General features: G+C 43.1%; 1 protein-coding gene across 2 annotated transcripts in view; it reads left to right on the top strand.

Annotated features, from left to right (window-relative positions):
- Positions 1-525: 525 nt before the first annotated feature.
- Positions 526-12,996, top strand: part of LOC145350784 (ras and Rab interactor 2-like) — a 156,979-nt gene continuing 144,508 nt past the window's right edge. Inside the window, exon 1 of one of the 2 annotated variants that reach the window (XM_080200072.1) lies at positions 526-613. The gene's annotated coding sequence lies outside the window, so the exon portion shown is untranslated. The remainder of the gene's footprint in view (positions 614-12,996) is intronic. The other variant, XM_080200073.1, reaches the window with a different exon arrangement.

Here is a 12,996-nt window from a genome sequence, read left to right as displayed (position 1 = left end):
ACAGGGAAACACGTCTGTCTGTCCCTGCCTTTAGACAGCAGGGGGTGGCACCTCTTCTGAGGTAAACTCCAGTTATTGTATCTGGATAAGAAGTGTTTTCCCTGCTCTCAAAGTCAAGACACTCCCTTAATTGAAAAGTCTGTCAGAGAGTCAGTGCAGGCTAGATGGGCCAAATGGCCTCGTTTTTTGGGGATTGCATGGCTCCTGGACATGCCTTCCAAACACAAAGAGCCAATAAAGCAATAGGATTATTACTTACACATAGTAAAAAGTTGATTATTTGAGGACATTTGGAGGGGAAAATATAAACTCTGACACACACAAGTGTGTGTAATTTAAAAAAAACTCCAAATGTTTACTAACAGCCGGCATTCAACAGCAGAGCCGGCGCCAGGATTATCCTCCTCCCTCTTCCGACTTTTCCAAGGACTCGCGCGATCTGCCAAAGTTTGAAGCAAAGTTTACTTTTGCTTTAAGTTGAGGTGGGTGGGCAGCGGCGCTTGCGCAGTGCGGGCTAGAGAGGGAGCCGGCTGGAGTGCAGAGGGACAGATGTGAGAGTGGGGAGAAGGAGACAGAGAGAAAAGGGAGTGAAGCATCTCCTCAGCAGCCTCAGGTAAGCCCAGCCAGCGAAAAAGGGAGAGAGAGAGAGAGAGAGAGAGGTGGGGGGGAGGGAGGAGGAACTGGGGGCGAAGATGGGAATTAAAAGGGGGGGGGGATTGAGTTTGCTGTGTAGCTGAGAGAGTCTTTGTCCCTCTGCATTTGTCTCCTTTTGTTGTCATGTCCTGACAAGGGGGGGTGTGTGTGAGCAGCTGTTTTTGTCTCTCTCTGTTGCAATTTTTACTTGTCTGTGTGTGTGTGTGTGTGTGTGTGTGTGTATGTTTTAAAGGCACAATCTGTTTCGACGTGTTTCTCTGCAAAGTGGATGTCTTGTCAGTGAATAATATGTCTGTAGAGAAAGGGGGGTGGTGAGGGTTTTTATTTTGGGGGTGTGGGGGCTCAGACAGAGAAAGGACATGTCCCCCTTCTGCCCCCTCCCCCACCCCCCACCTTGCTGTGCCACTTCTTGTTTGGCCCTGTGTCCAACCCTTGTTGCCCCTTGTGGTGCCTTGCCCTTATATTGTCATCTTGTCCCCCCTGGAGCTTGTTTCCCCCCGCCCCACTTTTTTTAAATATTTGTGTTAGTGTTTTCTTGTGTGTGTGTGTGGGGAGGGAGGTGGTGAGTGGGATAGACTTTAGGGAGTCCTATTGCACAGGCTCATCAGCCTGTATTGTTGTGTGTTTCTTTGAGAGATCTTCTTCTTGTAGTTGTTCTTTGCTTTGATATATAATGGTGGCTTTGACAGTCTCTTTTGCAAACCCCTCCTCCCCCCCTTCCATGTATGCAGTACAGCTGAATTGAATTCAGTGGGGGGAAAAAAGTTAACCTGAATTAAACATGCAATGCTCAGAATTTAATAGTCTCTGCCAGTGGGGGAGGCGAGAGCTGTATGTTTGTTGACATTGATTCATTTTCCCCTTCATGTGTGCCACTTTCAAGATCCATTGATTGCTTATTATTGCAAGGGTGTGTAGCGCTGTGCTGCTGCTGCTCTCGATGCCAGCGTCCTCTGTATGCCTTTGTTATCTTGTGTTACAGAGGAAGATAAATCTTGGGAGTTGCTCCTGGAATTGTGGCTCTGTCCTATTGTCCTCTTCGCTGCTGTTTTAAGATGATTAGATTTCTTGGGGGTTGTGGGGGGTTGGAATTAAAACTCGAGCTCAGATAAAGAAACAAAGACTTGGATTTAACTGGGAACGCAGACAAAGGCTGAGGGATACCGGGTCTTTTGACAGCAGGGATGCGACACACAGCCTGTGATCCATTATATAAATTCCTGGAGTTGTGGTCACTTAATTCGCTCTGTTGCTGTTGATATATTAAAATGCCACTTATTAATAGGCAGTGGGAGTTCAACTGTCAGGGATAATTTGATCAGAAATGAATGAAACTGAGCAAATTAAATGTAATGGTTCTACGATTCCTGATTTGTGTATACCCAACAGACTGTGATGTCCTTGACTTTCTGCGTGGAAAAAGATTGGAGTTATGTTGTAGTGCGTGCAGATATGTATCACTATAATTTTTACAATTTTTTTCATAGTCTAAATTCTCAGCCTTAGAATACGTTGTCTGTGTGGCGTCTCCATTTTCATTATATAAAGCCATTAAAAAAAATTAAGTTACAAAGCTAATGCTCAGGAAGGCGCAGTGGTTAGCACTGCTGGCTCACAGTGTCACAGACCCAGGTTCGATTCCCAGCTTGGGTCTGTGCAGAGTCTGCACATTCTCCCCACGTCTGTGTGGGTTTCCTCTGGGTGCTCTGGTTTCCTCCCATGTTCCGAAAGACGCGCTACTTAGGTGCATTGGCCAAGCCAGATCCTCCCTTGGTATAACCCGAAGATGCACCAGATTGCAGCGACTAGGGGATTTTCACAGTGGCTTCATGTAAGCCTACTTGTGACACTAATAAATAAACTTCAAACAGTGTCACTAAGGCTGGAATCTGAAGAAACTTCCTGCTAATTCACATTACGTTCAATTGCCCAGTCACGTTGTGCAGAGCAGGTAGCAGCTCGGAGCAAAAAAAATATTTCCCTTAAATGTTCTGGCATTGCATCTGAACCCTTGTGTTGTGGAACATTTTGTGGTTTACTCTTGGAGAGTCTCCCTACTTCAGATCCTTGTTGATCCACCTTTTTAGCTTTTTCATTCCTCTTGAACTGCTTCTGTGGTATAATTGCGAACTTTTAAGGACTCTTTTAATGTTGTCTCTGTAACTCTGTATTGCAGCATTTGTCCAGTCTATAATTTTCACCCTTTGCCTTCGAGTTCTGCAGACCACACACTTCACATGATGGTTTGTGCTCTTAAGTGACCCTCTTTCATCAGAAAAATATACTGTATTCAGAAGTTTTTGTTTAGAAGTACATTGCACAACATTACAAAGGGGCACAGGTTCAAAGTGAGAGGGAGAAAGCTTAAGGGAGATATGTGGGGGAAGTATTTCATGCAGAGAGTGGTGGGTGCCTGGAATGCGCTGCCAGAGGAGTTGCTGGAAGCAGGCACTTTAGCAACATTTAAGAGGTGTCTGAATGGGTACATGAATTGAGGGATTATGGTCTCCATAAGGGCAGACGGTTTTTTTAAAGTTTAGTTAGAGCAGCATGATCGGCACGGGCTTGGAGGGCCGAAGGGCCTGTTCCTGTGCTGTACTTCTCTTTGTTTGTGGTGGTTAGCACTTTTTCCTTCACAGCACCAGGGATTCAGGTTCGAGTCTTGGCTTGGGTCACTGTCTGCGTGGCATTTGCACATTCTCCCTGTGTCTGCGTGCGTTTCCTCCAGGTGCTCTAGTTTCCTCCCACAGTCCCAAGATGTGCAGGTTAGGTGGATTGGCCATGCTAAATTGCCCTTTAGTGTCAGGAAGACTAGCTAGAGTAAAATGCATGGGATTATGGAGATAGGGCCTGGGTGGGATTGTGGCTGGTGAAGACTTGATGGGCTGAATGACCTCCTTCTGCACTGTAGATTCTATGATTTCACATTTGACATTACAGCTCAATTTCTTTCAATACCTTCCATGCAGTCTGAGGTGCCTCACCACATGTTATATTTACCGTTCATGTCAAACATTCTCTGGTGTGAATGGCCCAAAGGATTTTCACACACAAACGTGAGGTAGGAGTGTGTGAAGACCATACAGCCATTTGGCCCTACTTCACTATTTGGTATGACAAAGTAGGATCCAGTCCCTTGGTATATCATGGCATGACTCCATGGGTCCAGCATGTAAATAATTGCTACAAAGTGTGTAAGGTTGATCCTGGCTGAATCCCCCCACCTTTTAATGTGCCCTGCTCTGACAAAGGATTATCCAGCTACGACTCTGTCCCCAATTTTTACAGATGCACCATAGAAAGCATTCTTTCTGGTTGTATCACAGCTTGATGTGGCTTCTGCTCTGCCCAAGACCGCAAGGAACTACAAAAGGTCGTGAATGTAGCCCAATCCATCACTCAAACCAGCCTCCCATCCACTGATTCTGTCTACACTTCCCGCTGCCTCAGCAAAGCAGCCAGCGTAATTAAGGACCCCACGCACCCCCAAACATTCTCTCTTCCACCTTCTTCCATTGGGAAAAAGATACAAAATCTGAGGTCACGTACCAACCGACTCAAGAACAGCTTCTTCCCTGCTGCTGTCAGACTTTTGAATGGACTTACCTCACATTAAGTTGATCTTTCCCTACACCGCAGCTATGCCTGTAACACTACATTCTGCACCCTCTCTTTTGTTTCTCTATTAATGGTATGTTTTGTCTGTATAGCACTTAAGAAACAATACTTTTCACTGGTATGTTAATACATGTGACAATAAACCAAATCAGATTTGAAAAGTTGGTTCCGTCCTCTCTCCACAGATGCTGTCAGACCTGCTGAGATTTTGCAGCAATTTCTGTTTTTGTTTCAGATTCCAGCATCCACAGTTTTTTGTTTTTACCTTTAATAAATGTTTCCCTTTCAGTCTCGTGAAGGGTGAAGAATGATTTTTTTTCTTCTTGCTGGCTGCCAGTAAATTGTTGTAGGTACGGCAGTGAAAAAAAACATACATTTCTCAAACATAAAAGATGAAGGATGGATAATTAAAATGTGCAACATTGTTCTAGTTTGGTAAAGGCAAAATATTGCAGGTGCTGTATTGCAAAAACAGCAAATTCTGGAAAAACTCAGCAGATCTGACAGCTTCTGTGGAGGGAGAATAAAGCCAACCTTTCATCCTGACTAGAAACTCTATTCTCTCTCTCCACAGATGCTGTCAGACCTGCTGAGCTTTCCCAGAGTTTTCTATCGTTGTTCTAGTCTGGACCTGGTTTCTTGTAACGCATCCAGGGGAGTGAGTTCTATCCATTGTTCTGCATCTTATTCGTACCCTTGGACGAAACCCTTGTTCCCTGCTGATTTAAACCATTCTTTCAGACCCAGTAAGCTTGAAAGGGTAGTTGGAAGCCAAGCGAGTATGTGACTCACTCCTTTGTATCTCAGGTAATATATACCCTTCCATCCTAGAGAACTCTTGTGACTCCAGGCTGGTAATTTTATTAATAACTGGAATGACCAAGCCATTGGTTGGAGGAAGTAACACACAAGTCTCATATGCAACACTCTAATATACAACAAATAGTCTCAATGGCCTTGAAGCACCACTGAAAATATTTATTTATTAAGGTCTAGAATCTTAAATTAAGATCTATAACCCTCAGTGCAGGATATATGTTAACACATTGTATAATGAAATTGTTAACAGCTGTCCCACTTTTGATTTGGAGGTTCAAACCATTTATGTTGGAGGAAGCTGCAAATGTTATGCATGAAATGTGTTTCTATAGGTCCAGTTCTTTTGGGGCATGGGTATCTAGCTTGGAGGAGTGGCAGTTTGGCTGGTTTCAGAGATGCAAGTATCCCCTTGAGAGAATACCTCGCCGGAGACAGACAGAATGTGTGTGCCATGTTCTAACCATGTTATAACTTGCCTGGAAGTCCAGCATTAAAATCACTCACCTTGATGAGCATACAACATGTCACCAAAGAATTGTCGTTGTTGCGAAAATGAGGGAGAACTTAATGCAACTAGTGTCACAGTAACAAGATCTGATGAAGGTACGGGGTCCTGATGTTAAAGGAGGGAGTGTGTTACTTCCTCCAACCCAATCTTCATCTTTGTCTTTAATCTCTCCATGGATTTCCCCTATTCCATCTTACAATCTCTCCTCATCTTATGACCTTCCATGGCTCTTTCTAGCTAACTACTGTGTTTCTCCACCCACTCATGAATTACTTTGAAACAAAATATAGATACTCGACTGTGCAGTGAAGTGTATTTGTACCTGTTGATGTTGGATCTTGAGGGACAATGCAACATTTGTGAAGCATGTAGCATCCTATCATGAGAATTAAATGAGATTCATTGAATCTAGATCAAATGATTCGGCGCTACATTACAAAGGAAAGTACAGCACAGGAACGGGCCCTTCGGTCCTCCAAACCCGTGCCAATCATGATACCCTAACGAAATTTTAAAAAGCCTGCCCTTAGTCGATCCGTATCCCTCTATTCCTTCTCTATTCATGTACTCATCAAGATGGTGCTAATGTGCCTGCTTCTACCACCATCTCTGTCAGTGCATTCCACTCTGCATGAAAATCTTCCCCCCCATACATCTCCCTTAAACTTTTTCCTCCTCACCTTGAACCTGTGCCCCCTTGTAATTGACACTTCTGCCCTGAGAAAAGCCTCTGACTATCCTTCCTGTCTATGTCTCTCATAGTTTTGTAGACCTCTATCAGGTCTCCCCTCAGCGTTTGTCTTTCCAGTGAAAACAATCCTAGTTTATTCAACTGCTCCTCATTGCAACTCCCTTGAGACCAGGCAACGTCCTGGTGAATCTTCTTTGCATTCTTTCCAGAGCTTCCACGTCCTTCTGGTAGTGTGGTGACCAGAACAGCGTGCAGTACTCCAAATGGGGCCTAACCAAGGTTTGAAAGCTGCAACACGATTTCCTCGCTCTTGTACTCAGTGTCCCGGCTGATGAAGGCAAGCATGCCATGTGCCTTCTTAATCACCTTGGCCACCCGCGATGCTACTTCTAGGGAATTGTGGACCTGCGCGCCCAGATCCCTCTGTATGTTAATTTTCCTAAGGGGTTCTGCCATTTACAGTATAATTCATTAGATTGATACATCGAGAAGAGCTGGATAAAACTTAACATGATCAGACAAAGGAAACAGGTAGTAAGCTAGAAAGCGCCATGGAACATCATAAGGTGAGAAGAGATTGTTAGATGGCATAGGGGAAATCCATGGAGAGATTAAAGACAAAGATGAAGATATTGGACCATTTATCAGGTCAGGAGAAATCAATAAAGCTTGCTGAGGCCAGGAATGATGGAAAGACACGCTGCACATAAGGGGTGCAACACTTGCTGGCTAGCAGTTGGAGAAGTGAGCTTTATCCTCCTGGGGCCTGGGGCTCATTGCTTCTTGATGACAAAGACTAATGAGTAAGGAGGAGACCAAGAGGAGAAAGAACCTCATAACGGTGACCTACTCAAACCAATGAGAGCAGTGGATCTGATTGACCACTGGTTGGGTTCCCTCTCTCCCTGACCCAATAAAGCAAGAACAAGTGGTCTCATGTTAGTATTATTCACAGCAAAAGAGTCAGAGTCATTAGAAGTTTACAGCCTAGAAACAGGCACTTTGGCCCAACTTGTCCATGCTGCCCTTTTTTTTAAATCCCGAAACTAGTCCCAATTGCCTGCATTTGGCCCGTGTGTCTCTATACCCATCTTATCCATGTAACTGTCTAAATGTTTTTTAAAAGACAAAATTGTACCCACCTCTACTACTGCCACCTCTGGCAGCTTGTTCTAGACACACACCACCCTCTGTGTGGGGAAAAAATTGCCCCCGGATCCGTTTGTATCTCTCCCCTCTCATCTTAAATCTATGTCCTCTAGATTTAGACACCCCTACCTTTGGGAAAAAATATTGACTATCAAGTTCATCTATGCCCCTCATTATTTTATAGGCTTCCATAAGATCACCCCTCAGTCTCCTACGCTCCAGAGAAAAAAAGTCCCAGTCTATTCAGCCCCTCCTTATAACTCACACCGTCAAGTCCTGGTAGCATCCTAGTAAATCTTTTCTGCACTCTTTCTAGTTTAATAATATCCTCTCTATAATAGGATGACCAGAACTGTACACAGTGTTCCAAGTGTGGCCTTACCAATGTCTTGTACAACTTCAACAAGACATTCCAATTCCTGTATTCAACTTTGGCAAGAAACCACCAAATATTTTTGTGCCCATGCAGTGAGTTCAATCATAATCAGTGCAGAACCTTTCTGTTAATAGGAGAAACTGAACATCTCTTTGCCTATCCTCTCCTATATTTAACAACAGTATGTCTTTAGCAGGGGATTGAGAATATAAGAAATAAAGGGCCACTCAGCCCTTCGAGCCTGCTCCGCCAATCAGTGAGAGCATGGCTGAACTTCAACATCATTTTCCTGCCCTATAATCCCTAAACTCCCATGTCCCGCGATTGTTTTTAATATGTAGAAATCTATTGAGTCCTCAGTCTTGGAAGACTCTTCCCTTTACTTGACAGTGTACTTGCAAATATGCTCCACATATAGTTGAACCAAAGCAATGAAATATTCACCATAAAAACCTCCAGTCTTGTCCGCGGCTGGGATTGCCCCGGTGCTGCAGCAGTGAGTGGAGTGTGCCAGATTTTCCATTCCTGCTGGCAAGCTGGGGATGGCCATGGACGAGCTCGGTGTATCCCACCCATAGTCTCCTGAAAGAGGTCCAACACAGTTGGAAATTGGTGTGTGACTAATACTGGCAGAGTCACATAGCCTCCTCGTGTCATTGTGGACTGGGACCGCTTTCCCTGTTAATGCGAAAGTAACTAGGTGATGGAACACCTGGTCTTTTAAGAGCTTGTTTAATTATTTGAGCTCTACAAGCACTTTTGCTACCCACTTTTGCTTTTACTGGCTGCAGATTTTCAACTCTCTTGCTCCACCTCACTTCATGTCAATCTAATCTTAAATCCTATCCCGCTGCAAATATTTTGCTGGTTATTATTTTCTTTTGAACTTTGTGACTTCACTGTCCAAAAGCAATAAAGCCTGGAAGCTTTGAAATCTCTGTTATTCTTGACTGTAACACTGCAAGTATGTTATTTGTTTTTTTTTAAAAAATCACACTGTTTTCAATCAGCTTCTCGCTGGCTTCCAAAGTTGTCACCACCTATCCCTCCTGCAGGCTTGACGTAGTGTTGAAATCTGATTCCTGTGGCCAAGAACGAGCTCTTCAGGGCACACATCATATGGCTGTTTATTGTTGGAAGATAATGAAAATGCAAAGCAAAAGGAGATCTTCAAGATCTGATATGTTTTGAAATGCCTGGTTTTTCATAATTTATTTGGTATAGGAAAAACATTGATAAACTGGAAAGAGTGCAAAGATCTACGAGGATGTTGCCAGGGCTCATGAGCCTGAGTTACAGGGAGAGATTGATCAGGATAGGACTTTATTCCTTGGAACATAGGAGAATGAAGGGTGATCTTATTATTGTGTGAAGTCATGAAGAGCACAGATAGGATGAACGCACATAGTCTTTTTTCCAGGAAAAGGGGACTGAAAACTGTAACTTATTGCCGGATTCTTATCTCTGCTGATTTTATTATTTGTTCTAAACTTTCATGTGTTGTTTTATTTTGTCACTTTTTCATTCTATTTTCCTTCTTTGTTTATCTGGTTTAGTGCGGTGGTACATGGTAGCACAGTGGTTAGCACTGCTGCCTCATAGCGCCAGGAACCCAGGTTCGATTCCCAGCTTGGGTCACTGTCTATGAGGGGTCTGCATGTTCTCCCCGTGTCTGTGTGGGTTTCCTCCAGGTGCTCTGGTTTTCCCCCCACAATCCAAAAGACATGTTGGTGAGGTGTATTGGCCATACTAAGTTCTCCCTCAGTGTACCCGAACAGGTGCCGGCTTAGGCACCTGTGGTGACTAGGGGATTTTCACAGTTATTTCATTGCAGTGTAGCCTACTTGTGACTAATAAATAAACTTTACTTTATTGGCTATCAGTGTGCCCTGATGCATTGTGCTATACATGCTGCATTTCCATACAACACACACTGTGCACAGATCATTGACATTTTGGTTGGAACTCAATTTGTTTCCTACTGATTTTTTTCTCCCCCTTTTTTCTTTTTGCTCAAGAAATAAAACCCAAAATACACAGGGTTTTTTAAACTGGTAATAAAATGCACATTAATAATTAGTGCACCACTTTAAAGAATTTTAATGTTTCATGCAGTGGCGCTTTCCATTTGAATGAAGCAATTGAGCGCCAGAACTTGCTTTTCAATTGCTGTCCAGGTTTACTCAGCTTTTCAATGGAGTAAATGACAGACTTCAACAAGACATATCTGTCAGGAGCCAGATCAGATACTCCCCAGGTATATTATGACATTAACCAAGACCCAAACTGTATTTTGATTTTGGCATTAGTCTGAACGTTAAGTGTTTCACTCCAGGTGTAATTCTATTGACCCAAAAGGAGTTTTAATTAAAACAAACTTGTATTAACAATACAATTTAACTATAACAAAAAGAATTAGCATAACTTTTATCAATCGAAATACTTAAACATGACAAGGTGTAATTCCTAACTGCTAATCTATCTCTATTAGTCCCAATTTAAACAATATTCTTCATAGACGTAAACTCCACTTCAGAATCAGATAGCAGAAACACACAAGCTTACTTGAGTTACCAGTCCTTAAGCCTTTTAACACTTTTGCAGGGAGAAGCACCTGTCTTCTAACTCTCAGACAGCAGCCTCCAGAGTGAGACCTGTCCTCACTGCCTGCTCATTTCTCTGCAAGCCTAGCTCTGCCCATTCACATGAGTCCAGTTCTCTTGTCAATCAACCTAGTTAAACCCTACTCTGAAACCTCAGGGGAAAACTCTAAAAATAACAAATATGCATTAGCTCATTTTTTTTTTAGAAAAGCACTCCGTTAGATAGGAGCAATTATTCGTCTGCGTTATCAGCATGTGCGTTGCCGGTTGTAGACAATTGGCACCGTAATCAGAGCTGAAGTATAAAACAGTCCCCTCACAAGAAACATATCATAAATACGTTTCTTAAAGACACAGTATCGTCACACATCACTGATGTTCAACAAAGCCACGCAGCTGGTAGAACAGGTATTCTCATTTTGCAAGACTCTCAGTCAACATGTTCATTGAGCAATTGACTGATCAAAGTCTGCACTTTTTTGGGCTTTATTCTTTTGCTGTGACCTCAAATGCTGGGCAATTAACTCCCTGACCAGCTTGTTGCTCGTAGGAAAAGAGTAGCAAAGCCTTGAGCTCTGATGAAGGGTCATCCAGATTCAGAATGTTGGATCTATTCTCTCTCCACAGATACTGTCGGACGTGCTAAGTTTCTCCAGCATTTTCTGTTTTTGTTTCGGATTCCAGCATCCGCAGTATTTTTCCTTTAGCAAAGCCTCATAGTCCCATTTCAGATTGTTCTTACATCCTCATTGACATTTGACAAATTGACGTTTAATATTTGAATTTCAAAGCTGTAGCGATAGGTTTGCTCTCCTGGTATGAAGTGGTGGTGTTAGGTAGTATTGCTGTTGACTTTGGACACTGGAGATGGTTGACTGAATGGGGTGCTCGGGGACACGATATGCCTGTCAGGGGCATGTATTAAGCCCATAATGCCTTTATGTAAGGATGACTAAACACCACTATTGTTTGCATTTTATATTGAGTAAAAGATGATACTTGCCCATGGTTTCATTTTTCTGTAACTCCTGTGGGGACAAAGACTGAATGTAATTACTCGTTTGTCATGACTGATTAAAGAGGAGAACGTGGAATGGATTGCTTAAGGAAGTAAATGCAAAAATAAAGTGCATCTCTCAAAGTAATACAGGATTTACTGCATGAAATTTCTTACTTGAAGGAAAATGAGGGAAAACTTGTAATTTTCACCCATTACAGGGCTTGTTTTCAAACGAGTATTTAAATATATAAACATGGATTTTTTACATGTTCCAAATACTGTAGATCTCAAAAACTACCTATTTACTATGGCAGACTCCCTCTGCAAACACCCAGATTTCCTACCTATCTGTCCTTAACAATTCAAGTAATTGGGTGCTACATTAGGTTTGTAGGTAAAGTAGGGCTGGGCAAAACTTGCAGCTTCTCCTCAACTCGTTCATCCTTTCCATAAATCCCACTGCATGCTGTGTTCAATCCCTTCCATCCCAGCTCCTGAACATCCAAAATTCCCTCCTGGAGTCAAATTTGACACCGTTACCCGTTCTTCTGTCACCATCTCCTCCAAACTGTTGTTTTTTCTCTTTTTAAGAAACATACTGTAAGCCCCTCCATATGGTGGTGGTACCATTCAAACTTTGCCTTCTCCATTGATTTCAAAAGGTTTTTTTTGCCATGCTGTGAGATTGCCCATCCTGTACCAGTATCTCAATAAACCAGAAGTTCCTCCAGATGAATATTGGCAGGGCCAACCTTTTGGCTAACTTCAGCACGTTCAAGCCTTTGCTCCATTAACTTCTGATTGCTATTTCCAGCTGTTTGAGGAAGTCTGAAACCTTAGCATCCAGCTCAGCCCTCTGATCAACTTCCTATCTTGGGAATTTTGTTTGTAATATTCCTAGCTTCCACTCCTTCCCATCCTCAGTTTATCTCCAGTTCCCGACGCTGACTCCTCCATTCCTTCTCCCTTTTTCAATGCTTTTTGCTATAAAATCTCTCTCTTACTTTAAAGTGCCCTTGAGATGTCTTCAAGATTTTAGGACTGTTGTATAAGTGTTGCCTTTCCTGAACCAACGTCTTAAAGCAATTGTTCCGTCCAACTGTATTGTCAGTCATCATTTCTTTAACCTTTCTGGGCACCATGGTGGCACGGTGGTTAGCGTTGCTGCCTCACATCTCCAGGGACCCGGGTTCGATTCTCGGTCACTGTCTGTGTCGAGCTTGCACATTCTCCTGTGTCTGTGAGAGTTTACTCCCACAGTCCAAAGATATACGGGTTAGGTGCATTGGCTGTGTTAAATTGCCCCTTAGTGTCCCAGGATGCATAGATTAGAAGGATTAGTGGGATAAATATGTGGGGTTACAGGGATAGGTAGGATTGTTGACACAGACTCGATGGGCCGAATGGCCTCCTTCTGCACTGTAGGGATTCTAACTTTGGTCAAACAGTCTAAGATGGGATTGACAACCCTTGATTGATTGGTAGCACCCTTGCTCCTGTTTTAAGCATGTAATCTTAGTTGGATTTCTGATGCAAGCCTGGGGGAGTGCTGCATTGTGAGAGTTGCTGCCTGAGGTT

The sequence above is a fragment of the Carcharhinus amblyrhynchos genome, chromosome 12, assembly GCF_965287045.1.
Source record: "Carcharhinus amblyrhynchos chromosome 12, sCarAmb.v2.hapA, whole genome shotgun sequence".
NCBI classification, from domain to species: Eukaryota; Metazoa; Chordata; class Chondrichthyes; order Carcharhiniformes; family Carcharhinidae; genus Carcharhinus; species Carcharhinus amblyrhynchos.
The sequence above is the reverse complement of the archived record's forward strand: the minus strand, read 5'-3'. Positions and strand labels throughout refer to the sequence as shown.